This window comes from Macaca mulatta, chromosome 13 (assembly GCF_049350105.2).
Source record: "Macaca mulatta isolate MMU2019108-1 chromosome 13, T2T-MMU8v2.0, whole genome shotgun sequence".
Classification (NCBI taxonomy): Eukaryota; Metazoa; Chordata; class Mammalia; order Primates; family Cercopithecidae; genus Macaca; species Macaca mulatta.
In genome coordinates, this window is record NC_133418.1 from 94,441,226 (window position 1) to 94,465,607 (window position 24,382).

General features: G+C 36.8%; 1 protein-coding gene across 10 annotated transcripts in view; it reads right to left on the reverse strand.

Annotated features, from left to right (window-relative positions):
* LCLAT1 (lysocardiolipin acyltransferase 1) overlaps nucleotides 1-24,382 on the reverse strand; it is a 215,352-nt gene that overhangs the window by 163,631 nt on the left and 27,339 nt on the right. The window contains exon 1 of one of the 10 annotated variants that reach the window (XM_077959796.1): nucleotides 20,252-20,305. The exons of 8 other annotated variants lie outside the window; for them this stretch is intronic. The gene's annotated coding sequence lies outside the window, so the exon portion shown is untranslated. Of the gene's footprint in view, nucleotides 1-7,798; nucleotides 10,175-20,251; nucleotides 20,306-24,382 lie in introns of those variants that run through there. One more of the 10 variants, XM_077959799.1, reaches the window with a different exon arrangement.

A 24,382-nucleotide genomic window follows, 5' to 3' on the forward strand; every position in this document is an offset into this window, starting at 1 on the left:
AAACTCAGTTTTTCTCTAAAAGATTTTTATCCTTGATTATACCTAGAATCCTGATAAAAAAGCAATTCAGTGTAAAGGTTAAAAAATATAAAAAGTTAAGCTACTTAAATTCCACATAACTAATAATTACAAAAGCAACATTCTAGAAGTTATTGGGGATGGCATTTCTCCAAGAAATTAAATGAGTTAGTGGGATTAAAGTAAAAAGGAACTGGTATTAGGGTTGCCTTGTATTGTGTTTACTCCAAGCACTTTGGTTTGTATCAGAAAATGTGGAGTCTAGAGGATATATACAGGGCATCTTCCCTAAGTACCAGTTTTACTATATTTTGGAAAGAATACTTTTACCTTCATACACAAGCACATAAAGTAGATCATAAAAGTCTCATGAAACTTACGATCTAGCAGAGGAATCTAATTCTGAAATAAGTAAATAGTGACATTGTAATAAGGGCTATGAAAGCTATAACAAGAGTTGTATGCTCTTACAGGAAGGCCAGAAATAATAACAGTAGTAGAGCTAAAGTAGAGAAGTTTTGTTTGGTTTTCAGCTTTTGTTTATGGGTTTATTGGGGGCTGCCGAGGTGGAGATAGGGCTGAAGAAAGCAGAGTGTGTATGGTATCCCACATCCCTGGGCAGGTAGGTGTTTGTTAGATTCATGGAACTGAAATGAGATTCAGATAAGCATTTTTAATAATAAAAAATAGGATCATAATATCTTTATAACTCTAGAGAGGGAGGATGCTAGGCTTAACATTAATCCATTGCATTTGCATATGACACATTACATCGAGTTTACAAATCACTTTCCATTACACTCTCATTTGACCTTTGCGGCAACCTACAAGACAGAAAAGGTAGGAATTTTACAAACAAAAAAATGGGTTTGTGCCCAAGTCATAAAGCCAGATAATGGAAGCACTGGAGGTATCGCTGATCCTACTGAACATCCTCTAGTTATCATATGCGTGTCCACATGTCCACCACCTATACAATACCCGGAAGAAAGACCCCAAGAAACTCCACTAACTGAGAGGCTACTCTGTGCCAAGGACAGAATCAGAGGCAAAAGGTACAGTGAGCTGGCCTTACCCTACAGGATTCCCGCAACCAACTAATTCAGAAAGAGGGATCCCAATATGGTTTGGGTCTGTGTCCTCACCCAAATCTCGTGTCGAATTCCAATCCCCAATGTTGGAAGAGGGGCCTGGTGGGAGGTGACTGGATCATGGAGACAGATTTTCCCCTTGCTGTTCTCATAATAATAAGTTCTCATGATATCTCGTTGTTTATAAAAATGTGTAGCACTTCCCCCTTTCTCTCTCTTCCTCCTGCTCCGGCCATGTAAGACAATCCAGCTTCCCCTTTGCCTTCTGCCAAGATTGTAAGTTTTCTGAGACGCCCCCAGCCACGCTTCCTGTACAGCCTGTGGCACCATGAGCCAATTAAACCTCTTTTCTTTATAAATTACCCAGTCTCAGATAGTTCTTCACAGCAATGCAAGAACAGACTAATAAAGACCCCAATATATTATGTGTATCTCCACAGCAAAGAAGTCAAGAATAATACATAACCACCTATCTCATCAAAAAACAAAAAATGTTTTCATGTAAATCTTTAGAAAAACCATGAGGCAAAGAAGTTTGATACCTACTGACTGCTTAGACTTATACTCCAGGACTCACACTCTACTAACAACCACACCTGTGTAATCCATCCAACACCCTCTCCTCTGTCCTTTCACCCCCACCCTTACTTTCTTTACCTATGAAATGAGAAGACTGGGGCTCCATTGGTGGTTCTCAACAAAATGGCACTACCCATCTAAGAGCATTTTGGAATCTGTTGGTGATTTTTCTTTCCTTTTTTTTTTTTTTTTTTTTTAACTTCTAGCATAATCATACCTTATATTGCATTTTAAATTACATTCCTTTCATTTTTCCTTTATATTGCAATTAGAGAATTATTACTATATTGATTCTTTTTTTTATGGGGTAAAAATTTTCATTAGGAATTTCATTTCAGGACACTGAGAGTATTAGAGTATTAGTAAGGAGAGTATTAGAAATATTTAATATGAAAGGGGGGCTATGGATTAGACAGAATTAAACATTAACAGACTAGATGGTCTTGAAGGTTCTTTCCAGTTCTATAATTTACTGATTTTATGAATATTTTGAGCACAAATAATGAGACAAAGAACACTGATAAAGAGAGTGTACATAATGATTTGTGGGCAAGAACAAAAAATCCTAAATCTGCTTCTGCACTTGATTAAATAATTAAATTTGTAGGAAAGCAATTACATCTTACTGCCTAAAATATTACATAGCAGAATACTATGTACTTTACTTTTAAGAAAAGATTAAAATGTCAAAAGCAAAATGATCTTATAATAGGAACTGACAAACCCAAGTTCAAAAGGAAGTTCTGGGATTGGCAAAGATTCAGCCCATATGTCCTAATGATCAATTAAAAAAAAAAAAAAAAATCACACTTCATGGAATGGTTATATTGTGAACCAAACCTGGAATCATTAAGATAAACATATAGATTTAATATACTTCCCTCCACCCCCAAACAGAGAAATTGGTGATACATTTCAAAAAAAATATCAAAAATGATTAAAACAGAAAGATGAAGCTTTGAGGATCAACTGATCAATTTTTCCATGGGAAGAGCACGGGAGAGAATACAGAAATTAAGAAGACATGGCACCCCTTGAGCAAGCCAACATTCCAAAGCTACTGCAGATGTTTTTTTGTTTTTTTTTTCAAAAAAATAAATAAATAAAAGAATGCCTACTATAGGTTAGGCACCCCCCATACACACACTTACATATATGTATGTATACTTATATTTACAGGTTTATATTTTTGGATATCATAACACTTAATAATCATAACCTTTCAAGGCAGATATTACTGTCCACTTTCACTTAGGAACAATATGAGGTTAAAAGACAATACAGGGATTTCCAGCTATCAGGACCATGTGAAACAAGTCTTTCAAAAATAAGCCTAAAAGCCTCTGAAGAAAAAAGCTGTCGAAATTTACACAAACTTGACTCTGTAGAAGAGTTCTGCTAAACTTCACCCACTGACTTAATATTATATATGAAACTATTTTGGTTTTGGTTTTGGTTTTTTTGTTTTTTGGTTTTAAGACAGGGTCTCGCTCTGTCGCCCAGGCTGGAGTGCAGTGGCGCAATCATAGCTCACTGCAACCTCAAACTCCTGGACTCCAGTGATCCTCCTGCCTCATCATCCTGAACAGCTGTGACAACAGGCACACACCATCATAACCTGGCCAATTTTTTTTTTCTATTTTATTTATTTTTAATTACTTAGTTGGTTATTGAGTTATTGGACTGACTGATTGTAGAGATGGGAGGATCTCACTATGTTGACCAGGCTGGTCTTGAACGCTTGGCCTCAAGAGATCCTACCACCTCGGCCTCTCAAGTGCTGGGTTATAGGCACGAGCCACTTTGCCCAGTCAAAACTACTTTTTAAATAACTAATGCCTCTATGTACTAAGAACTTCCATGACCATTATCTAATTTGATATTTCAACATTTTATCTTAGTTGGTATCATATTTAAGATATTCATCTGATTTGACAGCCCCCATTATTCTAGTCCATAAAGGAAGAAGAAAAAAGATCAGTGGTACCAGGGGTTAGGGAGAGAATGTGACAATAAAGGGATAGCACAAGGAGTTTTCTAGAGCGACAGAACTGTTCTGTATCTCGACTAGAGTTGGGGGTTACACAACTACACATATATTAACATTTACTGATGTATGTCAAAAGAAAAAAAAGTCAGTTAAAAAAATTTAACTGCACTTCTTTAACAGCATGATCTAGAACATACTTGGTATGAGAATATTCCTCCTGGACTTCATTTGCTTTCAATGCCACAGTTTTTAGCTCATGAAATAAAATGACTTTGTAGAAATACTTCAGTCCTCTGATTGTTCAGTTTTTTATGTACGTTCTCATGAAACAGTTGCCAATTTATTTTTTAAAACATCACTAAGTTCTATTGATATATCAACATTTTAAAAATCCAAGTTATAACAAAGTCAGACTTCACAAAAGTTACTGCCTTCCAAATTTCCTTGAGCTCCACTATATGAAAGTCTGTATTAAATAATAAGAAAGTCTATTTTAAGTCTCTGCTCACAACCATTTCAATCTTAGGAGGGAGGGAGACAAAATTTACTGAGTATCTACCTCCACGTGTGTGTCAGACATCACTGCAACTGTCTTGCTTCACTAGACAATCTCACCACCCCTGGGAGGGCGGTGCCTTTCCAGTTTTACAAACAAAAAACATGGGGTTCAGTAGGTTAAACAATGTAGCCCACGGGTCTGGGCTAATAAGGTAGTGGTGCCAAAATAAGCCAGAGCTTTTTTAAAAAGAGCTAATTTTAATGTGCCCCAAAAATAAGGGGATAAATTTACAGTATGTGGAAATGTATAAATGAAATTCACAGTCAGTGCAAAATACTGATTTGTCATCTCTAAAAATAGACAACTGTCAAGTTATTTGCTATGTGATAAAAATTCTTCCAACCAAGAAATCTGAGATTATGCTAACAAGTCAATTTCATGCACTAGATTTTACTAGTAACAAAGAAAGCAAGCTCTTCAGTATTGCTTATTACCAAGAACTAAAAATATCTAGCATTTTAGGTCAAGAACATAACTTATTAGTGATGTTCATCACATAAGCAGTAACTCAAGGAAAAAGTATCCTATACCCAAAGGGTTTTTTTTTTTCTTTTCTGTTTTTCTGCCCCCAACTCTTAACTTCTTAAGGAGTTCAAACTCCTACTGTTAAAATTCAAGGTCTTCTACAGCCTGGCCCCAAGTTAATTTTTGAAATTTCCTCTAACTATTCAGCTTCTTAACGCTATACTCAAGCCACAGCTGAATTCTTTCTATTGCCCAAGCTCAATTTATACCTCATGTCTAAGCATCTGCTCATATACCCGCTTTACTCCTCTTAAGGAAATTCAACCCCATCCTACAAGACCAGCTCAATTCTCTCTTCCTACAGTAACCCTACCCAAACCATCAGTTCAAAAAAGTCTCCTTCTTTCCCTAGAAGTATAAGACTTATCTATTCATAACGTACATAGTGTTATTGTGTAAAACTGATATTTATCTCACTTTTTTTCATGTATGTTTTATTTCTACACGTCAGAGACCTGTTACATCTATTCTTGTATGATCCTTACCTACTGGGTAGCCAGAAAATGTGTATTTTTTAAAATTTTAGGTTACAAGTTAAATAAGATGGTACTTAAATATATGTATTGATACATATGATATATAAATGCCTAATGTATGCTCAACCTAGACATAGCATTACAGTTTCCCTTTAGGAATAAAACCATTTAAAACACACATTTTTTATCTTTTTTGCAATTAAAGGTTCTAAGCAGAGTAAATCCAACAGCAAATTCCTATATTCCCTTTTCTTATCACTAATTTAAATTATTATTTGGCCATGTACATTTCTCCCAGAAAGTACAGTTACACCATCTACATATAACATACAAAAGTTGTGGAGTACTACCACAAATGCAATTAATAGGCTAAAATTAAGGCATAAACAAGCAGCCTTAGAAGTGGTAGCTACAAATAAATATTCACTCTTGGGAAATTAAAAATAAATCTACAAGCAAAATATAAATACAAGCTGGTACTAAGGCCATCTGCTAAGCTTTTAAATTCTAGTGGGTTATCTATGCACATACTACCATATGAAATAATGAGAGTCAGAAATACAGTAAATCATAAGGTCACCTAGTTTAATAAGGCAATACGACACAATGGTTGACAGCACAGGCTCTGGAGGCAAACTATACAGACCCTGTCTAACTCCATTACTCACTCCACTAACAACGTAGCCTTAAAAGCAAGTTAACAACCTCACTGTGCCTCCATGAGTAATAACAGTACCTACCTCAGGATAAGTATTGAGTTAATATATGTAAAGTGCTTAGAAGAGTGGCTGGTATATGGTAAGTGCTCAATAAATATACTACTGAATTACACATGGCATTAATATATTTACTGTTTCAATTAATATATTTTATCAAACATATACTTTTATCCATGGCCAGTATATTTACAGATGTACTTGGGTTTACCAGATACATACTATCTTCTATTTCACCAGATGAGTTTCTTTCCTATATAAACTATACCTTCTTTCTCATTTAGGACTTTCTACAATAGCAATATCCAACAGAAATATAATGTAAGCCACAACCGTAATTTTAATTCTTCTAGTTGCTATGTTTTTTAAAAGTAAATAATATATTTAACCTAGTATGTCTAAAATGTTATCATTTCAACATGTAATCAATCCAAAATAAATTAACAAGACACTGTACATTTATTTTTTCATACTAAGTCTTTGAAATCTGGTGTGTATTTTACACTTACAACATATCTCAATTTGACTAGCCACATCACAAATAGTCAGTGCTATGTATTAGTCTAGTAGATGCCATATTGGACAGTGCTGCTTAATATACTTCTGCACATAGCTGTGTATACTGCATACTGATGACTACAAAAGTAAATATTCCATGCTGTATTAAATTTGTTGAAAACAAGTAACAATTTGGTATTATAATTCAAAATCTTAGACTTTTCAAACAGGAAGCATTTAAAGTACCTAGTTTCTCAAAACTCTACTTTACAGATGAAGAAACCCAGAGAAGTAAAATAATTTAGTGTATTGTAAGGGTTACCAGGAAAATTTCCTTTTTTGAGTCCTAAGTCTTCCTACAATCAAACTCCTCTTCAAAATCAGGGTAGCCCTGGGCCGGGCACAGTGGCTCGCACCTATAATCCCAGCACTTTGGGAGGCCGAGGCAGGCAGATCACGAGGTCAGGAGATCGAGACCATCCTGGCTAACATGGTGAAACCCCGTCTCTACTAAAATAAATACAAAAAATGAGCTGGACCTGGTGGCACGCACCTGTAGTCCCAGCTACTTGGGAGGCTGAGGCAGGACAATCACTTGAACTCAGGAGGTGGAGCTTGCAGTGAGCCGAGACGGCGCCACTGCACTCCAGCCTGGGCAACAGAGTGAGACTCCATCTCAAAAAAAAAAAAAAAAAAAAATCAGGGTAGCCCCTAAATTAGCTAAGACTGTGGTCAGACTATCCAGGTTTGAAGCCTAGCTTGGCCACTTAATAAGTGAAATTTCCAACCTGTTACTTTCTCAGTTGTAAAAAAATAGGGGTGATAATAGCAGTACCTACACATCAAGGGGTTGTGAAAATCAGATGAGTTAATACATATAAAGTATTTGGAACAGCAACTGGTGCAGAGTACACATACTGAGTAAATGCTGGTTATTATTAGTTATTAAAAGGAGGCTGGTATAGCTAGATTAAGACACATCAGTTTGGATTTAGACACAAACGCTTCACGTGAAGTTTAAGAGTGTGACCAGTTTTTTGCATGTTTTAAGTGCAATGGTGGGTTGCTTGTACAGAAGCAACTAGAGTCCTCACTGGCTCTCTTCAGGATGGGGTGGGGCCACGGAGCACGCCCTGATCCCTGCCTTACACAGACCTCTTAGCAGAATTACCCTTTCTTCCTTGACCAGATGGGACAGAATAGGCTCTTTCCCCACCTTGTCTTGCCTATGTAGTAAGAAACCGTGAAGAAGTTGTACTTCTTGGAGTGGAAATTCCTCCCTTTCTTCCCCACTGAGTCTAGGAAGGTAAAGAAGATAACATTAAATATGCTTTCACTGTACTCACATGTTGAGAACCGTATTCTCCAAGCCCACTCACTTGTGTGGTACAAAGGTGGAAAGGGGAATGCTGCTATCAGAACTATATCTGAAATACAAAATGTCTTTAATAAGATTAAGATACTTGCCAGGGTCACATTGTAGCAGATCTAGGGCTAGATCTATAGTCTAAGTCACATGTTCTCAACTGTAAACCAGGATGAGGTCATATGCTAACATATCAGTACAATGGAAAACTGATCCTGGGCCAAAAAATGATTACAGATTGAGAGGAAATGATTTGATGGTTTAAGATACAAAGTTCGAGTCCATAATTTTAACATTGTAATAGGATCTGAAGAATCTCCTTATGGTCAAGGTGACTGCCTTTGGGGAGCATCATTTGTTAATTCCTTATGGAAATATAGTAATGATATTGGAAACAGACACTGAGGACAGAATTCAGGATTGCTGAGAACCTAACACGAGCTTTGCACTGACTTGTTACACAACTCTGCACTCCAAGACTCTTTCTAGCTCCACAATTCTCAGCGTCTAGGGAAAGGGGTCTAAATTAATGCAGCCTAGGTGGCTGGAATCTGGAATGTGGGAGTTACTGAGTGCTAAAACTTATTTCCAGAGGAAAAAATGAAAGATAGTATCTAAGAGTCAGAATCTGAAAAAGCAAGAGTCAGGGACAACCAAGCTGTTTTCAATATAAACCATTAAAAGAAAAGAGAAAGTAAGGACAGTTCCAAGGTCAGTGCCATCAGGCAATTGCCATGTTGGTGAGGGATGTGGCTGCAAAGTCAGCACAATCTCAATCTGAAATCAGTCATTACTGAGCATGAAGCCAACATTACCTTTTTTCTCCAAGTTATAAATGTATGATAATAATCTACTGTTACTTTAGCAGCAAACTATGAAGATTGCACATACATGACCAAATTTTAGTGTTGGAAATTTTAAAACCTTACAGCCAAAGTAATCTGATACAAATTTACTAATATTCCTAATGATTGCTGTGATTCACGGTCTCTAGACCTAACTGGAAAAAAATTCATGTGATTCACTGTGGTAACTACAACTACTACAAAGCCAAACACTCTAAAAAGAGCAGTAAGGAAACCAGAGTTTTTCCCTGGGTTGATGCTGAAGACCTCTAAAGCTTTGATGGTTTTTCTTTTTAACAGCTTTATTAAGATATAATTCACATACCATAAAATCTACACATTTAAAGTGTACAACTCCACGATTTTTGGTATATTCAGAGTAGTGCAATAATCACAATTTTAGAACACTTGCATCACTCTCACCCTGGGTTAAGGAGTGCTTGTGGTCTGCTCTCCTTAACAGCTCTTTCTCCAGGTAGCCACATGGTTTCTATTCACCTGGTTCAGCACTTAGCCCAAGAGTCACTCCCTCAGACAGGACTTTGCTGACTGTACAACTTAAATTATAATAACAGCGTCATGTAACACACTTCAACTCCACCTAACACATCTCATCCTCATTTAACACACTTCAAGCCCCACTCATATTGCTGCCCACTCACCCTAAATCTCTATTTTTCTTAGGACTGGTTGTATTTAGCATTTCAAATATTTTACTTATTTTCTGTTAACTCTGAAAGGCAGATTTTTGTTTGTTTTATTAACTGCTATACTCCCTGGGGCCTAAAACATGACACATTGTAAAAGTTTAATGTTTACAGAAGGGAAAAAGGGAGAGAGAGGAAAGAAGGAAATGGCTACCCTACTACAAATGTCATTATTTTATGTCTGTTTCAATTTATTAAATTACGGATTTTCTATATCATTTTTCTCCTTTATAATCAAGGACGACTAATCAGAGAAAACCAAAATAAATGAAGGTCACTGAACTTAACACCATTGCAGACTCCAGTATCTATGCTTTAAAGATTTGTTCTCAACTTTGCCTTCTTTCAAGTCTTTACTGAGTGTCTTAGCTGGGTACCATGGGAAATACAAAAGAATTGTAAAGCAAAGTCACTTTCTTCCAAAGGCCTACCATCTATGTGAGCAAGACATGTATAAATTAAATGCATACCATCTTTCTTTCTGCCTTTGTTTTTGGTTCTTAAAAATGTGAATTAAAAGTACCTAGTAAATATCATAGAATTTTAGGAGAAAAAATAATCTACGTGAACTAGCATGGTCAGTAACTACCTCCTAGAGAAAGTAGGTTATTATAGTAGGTGGAACTGAAGTAGCAAATAGCACCAAACACATTATGGCTTAACAAAGTAATTTACCTCTTGCATATGTAATAATCACAGGGTGGAGGAGGAAGGCTCACATTGGTGGGGCAATTCTCTTACATAGTCATTCAGAGACCTAGGCTGCTTGCATTGTGGCTCTGCACTTCCATGGTTTCACATCACCTAGCAAAAAAGGAAAGAATGTGGAGGAACACTACATATCATTTTCCACTCACATTCCATTGGCTAGAACTCAGTCACAAGGAAAACAAGAGCTAGCTAGCTCCAGGTTCAGGATGAAGAGAACAAATTCTAGTAGGAATTTGGTAGTCTCTGCCACTGGAGGATTTGAAATGAACAAGGGAGGATGGGTGGCACATAACTGGGAAGGAGGGAACCACATGAACAAAAACAAGCAAATCAAAGCTAAGTAACAGTACACTGGAAGAGTGAGGACAAGTCTGGCTGTATTCTGGGGAGCAGCGAGAGAAGAGTAAGGGTGGTTAGTTCAGCGGTTCTCAAACGCTAAACTTAAAACCAATCCCCAATATATGTCAAATTTTCTACCATTCTACAATGAAATGAGAATAAATACAAGTTCATATCTTGTTAATAATGCTGAATTTTATAATTCAACTTCTGTAAGATATATAATGTGATAACAATATAAAAATTTCATGCTGTAAGTTTTTATACTAAAAAAAATTTTTAACAGGTCAGTTAAGGCTGTCAAAAGTTCTTTCTAAGATAATGCTCTTTCCTGACTATAACAAAGTCAGTCTTTATGCCATAGGCAATGAGGATTTACCGTCACTTTCCAGTTTATCATGTATTTTTAGTGGTTTAATATTTTCTAACAAGCCTGTATTGCTTTGGAAATTAGAAAAGATTTATTCCTAAAAGCTGTAAGGGTTTAAATATACAAAACAAGAGTTATCTGGGAGTGAGCAGAAAGGCTTACCAAACCACACATATAAACTATACTCAAAATACATGCTGAAAAGGTAGAAAGGTATCTGACTCTTCTGAACCCAATTTCAAACTATTCTATAAACATATAACATATATGACAAATACTAAGCCAAAAAGGGAGTTTAAGAAAGTAGTAAATTAGCATGCTAAGAACAATCTGCTATAGCATTAATCCAAATGTTCCTATAGCATTAATCCAAAGTTCCATTCCTAAATGAACTACTTTTCACTAAAAATGGCATTATCTTCTATTTTCCTATTTACTACAGGTTACATAGGAAAATGTTTAGTTAACATTAAATATAGCAATGAAGAAAGTAAAGTGCTCTTTTTGCTAGGGAAATTCAAATGTCATCATTCAACCGTGAGATAAAAATAAATTTTATTTGGAACGAAAGTGTTAAACTTTAATCTTAAAAAAAGTGAACACTTAAGAGGAACTATTTATGACCATGGAAATGTGAATTTATTAAAGAAAGAAAGTTATTTCCTAACCTCTAATAAAATAATAGTTCTATAAAAAATCACTTCTTCAACCTTTCTTCCTTACATATCACTAATGGCAAGTATTGAAAAAGATGGCACTGCACATGACACCTCCTTAAAAACAGAGAAAAAAGCTGTCCAAAAAACTAAAATGGTACAAATTCCATTAACTGAAAGTCTAGTGTAGTGCTTCATTACGTTCCAAACACATCATGTAAATGTTAGCCATATATCTTTCCAGTCAAGTTAGAACTATTCAGCTAAGGGGGAACCAAACCAAATGAAGCCGACCATGCATGGAAAACATCTGCTGATAATTTCTAAAGTTAATGGTTTCTAATAGTAGTATATATCTCTTATCACAATGCTTTCCATGGAAAATATGCAATTATTCACTGGTGAAAGATCACACTAAGTGACTTGTTAATATTACAAAAACCAGTAGTGGTACCATATAGCAGTCTGTTCATGTTTGGATAATTTAATTAGTCAGGGTTTAATAAACTTTCTGCTTAAGTGAGTTACTGTTTTTAAAAAATCTAACATACATATACCATACCACACCATAGTAAAAGATGTGCAAAGTTATTTCTACAAACAGAATTTTAGGTCACTGAAATTCAATTTAAAACACATATGGAAAAATGAAATATTTAATAAACAGTTCAACTTAATTATTTTAAAATGAAATCACTTTTTTTAAACTGTCAGTCAAATATGTTACTAAATGTTACACTCTCAAATGTACACACAGTTAAACACTCTGATCATAATAGTTCTAGTCATATTAAAATTTGATGGCTAACATTTATACAATGTGTGGCCAAGCTTTCCTCTAAGCTCTGGACAAAGAAACAGAAACTAGATCTGCATTAGAGATTTTATTCTGCACAACACAGTTCTTGCCCACAGTACTTTCCTAGCGCTATTATCTTAAAATTACAATAAAATAATATTGGTTAATGGCAAAGCCAGGAAGTTATAATGAAACTGAGAAGACCCTAAAAGTTTAAAAGTCTCAAAACTAGAATCACATTGTACAATGAGTAAATACATTAAAAAATAATAATAATAATGCCAGAATTATTTCCAAAAGAGCCCTGTGGCTTTCAAAATGACTGATTTGGGAAGGCCACAATACTTACTCCCACAATGCTGTCACTACTTACAGTATTTTTAGAACTCCTTTATGGGAAATCCCTGCAGAACTTTTAGCACATTCTATTAATTATCCTCAATGAATGGTAACAAAGCTCCAAACTTTGAAAGCGAATTTGAGTTTTTGAAGCAATTGAAGAGTCTCATGGGGCCTAATACAGAGAATATGATGGATCAGCAAGCAGGGCCACTTATATTTGGTCCAAAATGAGATGTAAACATGAGTAATAGACTAATTTTCCTAGGAGGCCTCCTGGGAAGACAAAACCTCTAAGGTGACTGCTCTGAAGCCCATTTCTCACCTAGTTATCAATGTAACTCAATTTCACAAATAACCGGCATCCAGTTCAACATTCCCATTTTACTAACGAGAAAATGAAGTTTCTAAAAAGGTAAAAGAAATTTCCCCAAATCACCAAACTATTCAGTGGCAAACTGGGGCCTAAAAGTCAGGTCTCCTAATTCCTATTCAGTACTCGTTCCCATTCACTATGCTGCCCATAAAATTTAAGGCTTGAGAATAAAGTAGAATTGCTTTTAAAATCCATTAGGAGTTTTAGTTTTAAATTCAAGTTAAGACAACTGGAAATGGATATGGTAGGTCTAGACCCTAAACTGGGTCTGGTTTGCAATGCCAGAGCTCTTATAGCTCAACCAAAATGTAAGAAAGTGGGTTTGCTTATGCAGACATTAAAACAAAATTAAAGATGAGTTTTCATCATCACTAGTAGCATTTGTTGAGCATTCACTATGCCAGACACTTTGCCAGGCTCTTTTGCTTGCAGTGCTTCATTAAATCCTCAGAACAACCCTATGGAGGTAGACACATTATACCCTCACTTTAAAGATAAAGACAGTAGGTCTACTAAGGTTAAATCATATAATCAGAGTTACAAAGTGTGGCAGGTTGTATTTTCTAAAGATGGTTATAAAAATACATTCTTTTTCTTAATAAACTTATTTACTTTAGAGTAGTTTTTAATTTTATTTCATTTTATTTTTATAGAGACAGGGTCTCCCTATGTTGCCTAAGCTGGTCTCGAACTCCTGGGCTCAAGTGATCCCCCCAACCTCAGCCTCCTGAAGTGCTGGGATTAGAGGTGTGAGCCACTGTGCCTGGCCTAGAGTAGTTTTAAAATTGTGATGACAGGACAGAATTTCCATATACTCTATACTTAGTTTCCCCTAATATTAATGTCTTATATTAGTAGATACATTTGTCACAACTAATGAAGCAATATTATATTTGTATTAACTAAAGTCCAAATTTATCTAAATTTCCTTAGCTTTTATCTAATGTTATTCTGCACCAGGGTCCCATTAGAATACCACATTACATTTAGCCATCATGTCTCCCGTGGCTCCTCTTGGCTATGACAGTTTCTCTGACTTTCCTTGCTTCTGATGATCTAAGATTCTAAAAAGCTGAGACCGGTCCCCAAGTGTATCTTACACCAGAGAAGGTGCTTCTTAACCATACTACTAAATAATTTCCTGTAATCCAAATTGCTTGTCCTTAGGTTTGTTTTTTGTTTTTTGTTTTTGTTTTTTTAATAGAGACAGGATTTCACGATGTTGACCAGGCTGCTCTTAATCGAACTCCTAGCCTCAAGCAATTCTCCTGCCTCAGCCTCCCAAATCACTGGGCCTAAATTGGCAGACATATCACATTTGGAAAGTAGATCCTACAGCAATGCTTTTTCTTTCAGTAACTACATTACTACATAGTATATTCAAAAGAATATATGAATGAGCTATCATGGCATATAAGACTATGTGGCTTCAAAATATAAGTAACATCATTCTCAGTGACAAGACCAAGCAAGTTATGTATTAATATTTTTTAATAGCCATACATTCTTTCCACACAGTTTTGGAAAGATATACACTAGAGATTTTTAAAAATATTCAAATAATTCCTGCTTTCATTTAATGGCAGGAGTGCTTATAAAATATTATTAGATTTACTATACACATTTTAGGATTAAGTTGTAGCCAGTGCTAATTATAACATGCCTGGAAAAATATCTAACCTACACTGATTAAAATTCTATTTATAAAGGAAAAATCTAAACCACAGAAACAGTGCTTAGTTTAGAACAAGAACATGTACATAACTGCCAAATGCAATCCCTATTTAGATGTCTGTCTTACTGAACACTGTAATCACAAAAAACCAAAATGAATTTCTAAGTGTTTCAAGATGAAATAGCTTTTGCATAACTTTCAAGGCTTGTAATTACTTCCTTGAAAAGGTAAATAATCCAAGTTTCAATTTATTTATAATACTAGTTCTCTAGAAGTTAACAGATTGAATACTCAGCTTTACTATACATGGAAGCCTCCTACAAAATTCAGAATCTCTCAAATTAACAATTAAATGCTAACCAAAGAAAAATTACTGGAAGTCAAAGGCCAATACTAAGTTCCTACAGCCATTTATGGATAATGCAAACCCCTAGGCTTACTGAATGGGTTTTTAAGACTCCTCAAATACTTGGGGATAGCAAAGTATAAATCTAAACTGATTGCCCAGAAAAATGAATCATTAACTACACACAGTCTCTGCTTCCTCACTTCCCATTCCCTCTTCAATCAACTTCCCTCTTCAGTCAGCTTTCGGCCTCTACCATTCCACTGAAACCACTTTGGCAAAAGAGTCCACTTTCATGTAGCCACATCCAAGAGCTACTTCTCTGTCCTCATTTTACTCTACCCTCTTGGCAGCATTCCACACACATGGCCACTTCCTCCTTGAAATGCTAGCCTCTCTTGGCTTTTGTGACACCACTCTCCAGGTTTTCTTCTGACGTTGGTGATCCTTCTCTCCTGGTTGGATTGGTTGGCTCCCCCTCCTCTACCGGACCTCTAAATGCTGAAGCTTCCTATCACTCAGACATCAGTTGTCTTCTCTCTATCCTCTTCCTCCTTCCTCTTTCCTTTGCGCTATCTTTATGCTGATATTACCAAAATACCTCCAACACATTATCTTAGCTTCAGACCCACAGGTTCATCTACTTACCCAACACTTGAGTGTAATCTTACAATGTAAATCCAGTTACACAATTTCCCAGTTTAAAAACCTTTAACGGCTTTCCACTGAGCCTAGAGTAAAAATCGAATTACCACTCCCCTTCCACCTCCGTGCTAACCTCTTCTGCCAGGTTCTCCAACAGGCCACTTCCTACCTCAGGGCTTAGTACAAATTGCCCAGGCTACCTTCTCAGACTTTGTTTCACTACCTCTGTTTCTTCCTTGAGGTTTTAGGTGTCAGCTTAATGTCAACTCCTTAAACAAGCTCTCACTAAGGCTGACCACTACTTAAAGCAAGTTCCCCTCAATAGTGATTCTGTCTCAGTCCTGAGTGCTTCATTTATGGCTCTCATTACAGCCAGCGGTTATTTATTCATTTGTCTGTTTCCTTGTTTTCCACCTGTCATTCCCTCTAGAATCTTAGTTCTATAGTTCTATAGTTGTAAGGACCATACTGATATTGTGCACTACTATATCCTCAGCATAAAACCCCAGCACACTTTGAAAGAGCTCGAATTTTCCCGACCCCAGAAACAGGGTCTCACCCTATTGCCCAGGCTAAACGTGCAGTGACGAATCACAGCTCACTTGAACTCCAACTGATACCCTCGCCTAGGCCTCCCAAAGAGCTAGGATTGCAAGCATGAAGCATCATACCCTGCATGAAAGAGCTCAATTTCTACTTGATGGAGGGCTTAATATAAAAAAGAGAAAAAGTCAGATAAATTGATCCTGTCACTTTATATTTTTGCCAGGAATTCAAAAGCTAGTATAGGCCGGGCGCAGTGGCTCACACCTGTAATCTAAGCACTTTGGGAAGCCAAGGTAGGTATATCACTTGAACTCAGAAATTGGAGACCAGCCTGGGTTACATGGCAAAACCCTACATCTACAAAGAAAAAATACAAAAATTAGCCAAGCATGTTGGTGTACACCTATAGTCCCAGCTACTCAGGAGGCTGAGGTGGGAGGATAGCTTAAGCCCAGGAGGGGCATGTTGCATCAGCCAAGATTGGGCCACCGCACTGCACCCTGGACAACAGAGCAAGACCCTGTCTGGAAAAAAGAAAAAAAGGTAACAAATGTGGTTCAGCTGACCAGTCTTTGGCCATTTTGCTATTTTTATATGGGGTCCTTTTTATTAAACAGAATACTAATACAACAAGTATAAAAGTATTAACAGGAAAATAATGTCACTTTACATCCAGAATATTTTTAATAGCCTCCAATGTGCTTTCAAAGGTTTATCTCTATGATGTAATGAAATGCAGTATAAAAGGATGAAAGTGTTTACCCTAATTGAAATACAGAAGGCAGGGATTATTTCCATTTTACAGATACAATCACTAAGGCAAAGAGGTCAATGAGTTACCTAAAATCACAGATGTTTAGTGGTGGAGCTGAAGTCTGATCTCAGTTTTCCTGGCTCCCAATCCAGTCAATCTTTTGTTTCTTTTACTTTCTTCTTTTTTGTGTTTCATTTTGGTACATACTTTCAGCCTTCTTAAAACTGTAGGGTTCAGTAAAATGTACAAACCCTAAGTATATGACTCAATATTTTTAAAAGTCAATATATCCAGACTGAGACAGAGTACTGCCTGCAACCCAGAAGCCTCCTTCATGCATGTCCCTTCCCAATAATTAACTACTCCACTGGTAACCACAATTCTGAATTATATGACCATCATTAGTCTTACCTGTCTTTTAACTTTATCTAAATGGAATTAACAAACATATACACAGCCAGGTGTGGTGGCTCACACCTATAATCTCAGCACTTTGGGAGGCTGAGGCAGAAGGATTGCTTGAGCCCAGAAGTTCTAGACCAGCCTGGGTAACATGGTGAGATCCCATCTCTACCAAAATGGGAGGATCGCTTGAGCGATCCTCCATAGATGGGCATGGCAACGTGCGCCTGTGGTCCCAACTACTTGAGAGGCTGAGGCAGGAGGATCACTTGAACCCCAGAGTTGGAAGCTGCAGAGAGCTATGATCGCACCACTGTAGTCTAGCCTGGATGAGTGAATGAGACCCTGTCTCAAAAAAAAGTATATACTCTACTGCATCTGGCTGCTTTTATTCAACATGTCTGTGAGAGTCACCCATATAAGTAAGTGCCAAAATGGTTTCTTCTTTTTCATTGCTGTACGGTATTTCACTGTATAAATATCCCAAAATGTATTTATTCTGTTTGACATCTGTGTATTTTTCAAGTTTGAGCTATATGAATAATGCCATTACAAACATTCTTATTTTGTAGATGAAGAAACAAAGGCCCTAAAAGGGAAAAAATACTTAAAGAAACAGCAATTGGGCAACCAAGTATATCCCAGGAGGCTTGATACCCCTTTTACAATGTAACACAAGTCTGCAAGTCCATCTGAATCTTAACCTAAAGATTTGTTAAATTATTGTACAATATAAAACCAAGTCTTAAGTTACAAATACTATGCCAAAGATTACTGTAGTTTCTGGTTATGAAAGTTACTTTATTTGTGTATGTGTGTCTATGTCTGGTTTTTCAAATCTATCTAGCTACCTACTTACCTATCTATCTATTTATTGACAGGCTGTCATTCTGTCATCCAGACTAGAGTGCAGTGGCACAATCATGGCTCACCGCAGCCTCAAACTCCTGGGCTCAAGTGATCCTCCCGTCTCAGCCACCCAAGTACTAGGACTATAGGCACACACCACCACACTCAGCTAAGAAGTAACTTATTTTTATACATGTAACTATTCTATAGAGATTTACCTCCTCTACAGTCAAATAAAATTTTGTTTCCCAGATTAGAAATGAACCAAATTGGGAATTCTATCAAAATATGAACAGAGACAACAGTCCCAACTTATGAGCAGGTAGCATTCTAAAACTCTGCATTTAAATCAGCTGTTTGGAATTCAGATGCATTTTCCCAAAAAATTACATTATACAAAGTGATTAGGTTTTCAGGTCAGCCTACAAAAGCCAACTTCACAAAAATGTACCTGAAAATAGCACTAATAACAACACAGTCTTTAACCACTATGAATAAATGCTTAACTTCAAATAATGATTTATAAAACTATCTCCTAACACCCCAATCTCTTGTTTTAACTCCTAAAGTGTGGGAGGCCCAGTTCCAAATGCTTCTGTAACTGGCTTATGCCTTTTTTTTTTTTTAACCCCTCACTAACACTTTTGACTTTATGTTCCCAAATCCTGGGCCACAGAATTCAGACCACAGAATTCCTTAATTCCTATCCCTTAAATAATAACCCTTTGAGATTTTTCACTGCTAGAGAAACTTTCTGGGGGGAGAGAGAGAAATTAGAAAAATAGAAGGAAAATAGTAAAATTTCAAGAAGTCTTAAAAAGTTGGTCTGTTTTTACCAAAACGGGCATGGAGTCAGGCAGGATTTTCCTAACCTCCTACTTGCATTAAAATATTCTTCTCGAGAGCCCTGCTCAATCTTTCTAGACTTCTTAAAATCCTAGGCTGGGCACCTCTGAGTGTCTCTCCTTTCACTAGGAAAGTCTTCAATTTGATTTCTTCTCACATTCCTTCTTATTACTCAGTGATAGCCTAAATGGAAAGATAAAGTGATATGTTGATAACATCAAGTCTTTAGGTATGCGCAGAAGTGAAATCAGGGAGAGATGAAGACTAAGGGGTGTTCAGGCCATTGGGGTCACAATCTGTGACTTAGTTGTGTACCCATTAGAGGCTATATACAGATACTTTGGAGCAAATAAACCATTTCATAAATGGACACCAAAAAAGTTTCCAGAAATGAGAACAATCTACCTTATATACCACAATATAATATTCCTTTCCTCTTTAAGTCTTACATTATCTTTCCAGTAATTAGACTGAAGATGTATTCTATATTTTCTCCATACAACAAGCACTGACCTGAATACACCACAAACAGGTACAATGCAAGGCATCAAAAGGCTAGCTCTAATTTGATGAAATTAATTTACCTGCAAATGGAGAAATCGATTTCTATTCAGTCTAGGTGATAAAAACTAAAAGAACAACAGCTACCCTAGCCTTAAAATCCAATAAAGAACACGGTAAATGTCTCTGAAAATCAAAAGACACCTACAAGTCATAAATGCCCTCAAAGGATTCTTAGGCATAGGAATGAGGAGTTGATTCACTAAACCTCAAAGAATGGATGTTTTAAAGGAAAAAGAAGATAAGACTGTGTCATTTTATCAAGTAAGTCTTTACAGTAAGTAAAATACCTTACGGGCCAAAAATTAAAATGAACTGCCAAACTTATATACAAATTATTAACTATCACTTCTGTGACTGAAGTTAATATGAGAATCATACACTTAAGTGTAACAATGTAAAGAGGTATCCAAAAGTAATTTGAGCTAGCTTAATACAGACAACTAAATACACCCTCAGAGAGCTGACAGCCTGTAAACCAGCAGTCCCCAGGCTTTTTGGCACCAAGGACTGGTTTCACAGAAGACAATTTTTCCATGGAGAGCAGGGGCAGGGGCAGGGGCAGGGGTGGTTTCAGGATGATTCAAGCACGGTGCATTTATTGTGTACTTTATTTCTATTGTTATTACTACACTGTAATACATAATGAAATAATTATACAACTCACCATAATGGTAGAATCGACGGGCGTCCTGAGCTTGTTTTCCTGCAACTAGATGGTCCTATCTGGAGGAGTGGAGGATATGAGACAGTGACAGATCATCAGGCATTATATTCTCCTAAGGAGCATGCAACCTAGATCCCCTGCATGCACAGTTACAGGGTCTGCATTCGTGTAAGAATCGAATGCAGTGGTGACGAATCTGAGCGGAGGTGGAATTGAGGCGATAATGCAAGTGATGTGGAGTGGCTGTAAAGACAGATGAAACTTTGATCGCTGGCCTGCCATTCACCTCCTATCCACTATTATTTTACATAAACTAGTCCTGGTTCCACCACTTACTGTGTGAGCTTGGGCAAATTATTTAACCTCAGTGGCCCCAATATCTACAAAAATAAATTGGACTAAAAGTGGCGGCTACTTAAAGACTATTGTGAGGATTAAATGACAAAGTAACTGTCTTCAGCAGCTCTAGGAACAGAGTAAATGTTCAATAAAGGTTAGCTACTATTATTTTATCCTCTTGATTAGTTATTTGAAATCACATCTATGACCTATACTACCTTTGGAACCCTCACAACCCTCCAGGACAGTGCTTAAGGCCCAGTCAATGTTCAATATTTAATGGCTGAGGACTACTGGTTTATATGGAAGCTAGAACCACGAAGCTGAAGAAGACTTTAGAAGTCATCTGGAGAAGTTTCACTCCATTCAACAATAAGACTCATAGGGGATTATCACATCTTTGCTTGAACACTTACAGCGACAGAAACTTGCATCTCAACAAAGCATAAAGGAATAGTTCTAATTATTAGAATGTTCCTTGAGATTTCATTACACTGACTACTGCTTCTCAAAATATTTCTGCAAGGCTGAATTCACTAGAGGGCATCACATATTAGGAGAAACTATATCAGAAATCATCACTAAAAGGAAGGAATCATTCAACATTTATTCTGGCTAAAAGAAAAATACTGGGCTGAGTTGTATAAAACAGGCATGCCAATTTAAAACTTATTCTATTTAAACATGCATTAAAATGTTCAGAATGAATTACAATGAAGATTCTGACAAATTAGGTCGAAAATCACAGTAACTGCAAATGCTGTTGTATAGGTCAGTAATACAGATTAACACAGGGCTGGGACTCTTTCCAACCCCATTATATAGCTTCCCAATAATTGTATACAATTTCAATGGTTACTTGTTTACCAAAAAAAAAAAACCATACAGTACCAGATTACATTTAATACTGCCCCTTGCAGCCAGCCTCCAAGTCACCACCAGCTATCCAAAAAAAGACCCAGTGCCAAAAAGAAAATTATAAGTTTCTATAAGACTAGTAAGGGACCATGACTCAATTTTGTAATCCCAGAACTATGGAGTCTGAAACAGAAGTATCACTTGAGCCCAGGAGTTCTAGACCAGCCTGGGCAACACAGTGAGACCCTACCTTTACAAAAAACTTTTTATTAGCCAGTGGTGGTGGCACATGCCTGTAATCCCAGCTGCTTGGAAGGCGGAGGCAGGAGAATCGCTTGAGCCCAGGAGTTCAAGGCTACAACGAGCTATAATTGTGCCACTACACTACACTCCAGCTTGGGCAACAGTGAGATCCTGTGTCACACACACACAAAAAAAAGGCTAGCAAGGTAAATCTGAACCTGGATTTGTGTATAACTAACAAATCTAAGGCCAGGTGTGGTGGCTCATGCCTGTAATCCCAGCACTTTCAGAGGCCAAGGTGGGAGGACTGCTTGAGTCTAGGAGTTCCAGACCAGCCTGGGCAACAAAATAAGACCTCATCTCTACAAAAAATTTTTATCAAATTAGCCATGTTTGGTGGCGCACACCTGTGGTCCCAACTATACAGGAGGCTGTGCCAGGAGGATCACGTGAACCCAGGAGGTCAAGGCTACCATGAGCCGAGATTGTGCCACTGCACTCCAGCCTGGGTGACAGAGTGAGGTCCTATTAAAAAAAAAAGTTAAATTATTTAAAACCAAATCATTAAAACTGTTCATTCATTAACCAGGTAATGGTACAATTTTAAAACCTCATCATGCTCAAAGAGGATCCAGAACTGTACTCAAATATCTGTGGCACATGCTTGTATTCCCAGCTACTCAGAAGGCTGGGGCAGGAGGATCACTTGGGCCCAGGAGTTCAAGTCCAGCTTGGTCAACATAGCAAGTCCCTGTCTCTCAAATTAAAAAAATCTTTTAATCCCCACTCACGACAATTCACAGTAATATGTAGAGAAAAACATGATGGAAAACTAGGCATGATTTATAGCACATCTCTACACTTTATCAGATTCTGTTTGATGGGAGCTATTTTACAACTCTGTAGGCTATAGGTTAACTGAGGGATATGTAAATTCTATCCTGTCAGGCAGGAGGTTCAGTTGACCTCCTGGGCCTCTCCCCAGCTCTCCCTCCCCAACAAACCAGTTTTGTCTCCATTTGGGTCCATTTCAACATTTCTTTACTCCATATAAATTTGTGGGTTATATTACTTTTCTATTGAACCAGGTACAACATTTGCCTTCTTCCCTGATTATGAGTTTTTCTTTTACACATGTATTTTCATAGCTGCAAAGTCATTAACACACTACACAGCTTTCTTATTATTGGTAAGATGTTGTTTGATACTCAGATACCAACACAAAAACAATCCAAACAGCAAATTAGACTGGAAAGGTCCACTGCCCATGTAAATTAACAAACAAGCCTTTGGGTTTTGAAAATCAATCCCTTATAAATTTCACTGGTATAAATTAAGTCATGAGCACCGCATAAAACTAGGAAACCAGGTTTCAGAACCTTCAGAGCCAATATTCAGACTGCAGATAATGAAGTCATGAACTCTAGCAACCACAACCTGTTGCCCACTCATCTTCATTCCCTGTAAACAGTTAAAACAACTGAGGAAAATGGTCAATCCAACAGCACAATGTGCTTCAGATGATTTAAAAAAATAATTTTGGTAGACTCTGCTCCATAGAACGCATCCATGTTCATTTATCCATCCACAGAAGTAGGTTAATTTTTATGTCACTGAAGAAATCAACACAAAAACTCTTTGTTTAGGTTCATAAATTATCAAGATTATAAGGAATTAGAGAAGAAATAAAGGGATGAAAAAACATGTTGATAACCAAATTAAAGAGGATGTTCCAGATACGGGTGACCCAAATCAGGAGAATCAGGTGGCTTTTAAGCCTACCAGGTTCTCTTCCGTCTAACTGCTCTCTTTATCCCAACGACACTAACTTAAAAGAACATAACAGATTCAGATTCCTTTTACTATAAGAAGCATACAACCTTGTTCTGAACTTTTTATATATGTATACACACACATATATATGTCTTCATGTATAGCATATGTAACTGTCATATGGTAGTTATGTAATATAGTTAGACACATATAATTGTCTAACATATGTAACTATCATACACATATAATTGTCATATACACATAATGAATTAATCAGAAACATTCACTCCAGACAAACTATTTTCCAAGATGGAAATCTGCTCTCCCCTGACTAGTGAGGCCATGGATACATGGTACACAAATATCAACTATATTCAACAAATCATTTCTTTTTATTTTCAACTCCAGAGAAGATAGAAAGGCGCAATTATGATTTAATGCAAAAATAGTTGCAACACACTATCCACAGCCAATCTTTTTTCTTCCTCATCACTGTGACTTAAAAGTTTCATCTAATGCATGGCACAAAATGTTCCATTACAAGGTATGGTGGGGGGCAGGTAGGAGGGATTGGCAAGACTTGTGGAGACAAAATATTCTAATAGAACCTGGATTTCTTCCTATAAATATTTAGGAAAACTGAAAATTCCTGAAATTACTTGGAAAGGTAATCACCTCCTGACTCCCTGCAAAAAATATTTTTAAGATCCGGCCTACCATAAATATTTTGCATAAAACCTATCTGAATGTCATTAAAATGCCTACAAAAAAGACAATAGAACACTTTACCAAATGCAAGAATAATGTACATTCTAACACTAGGGGCACTTCCACTTTTATAAGAAAAGAAAAAGTTTCCATTTGTCTGAGCAACTTCTGATGCAACATTAGTAATTACGGTCCTTTCCTCCAGTGTAG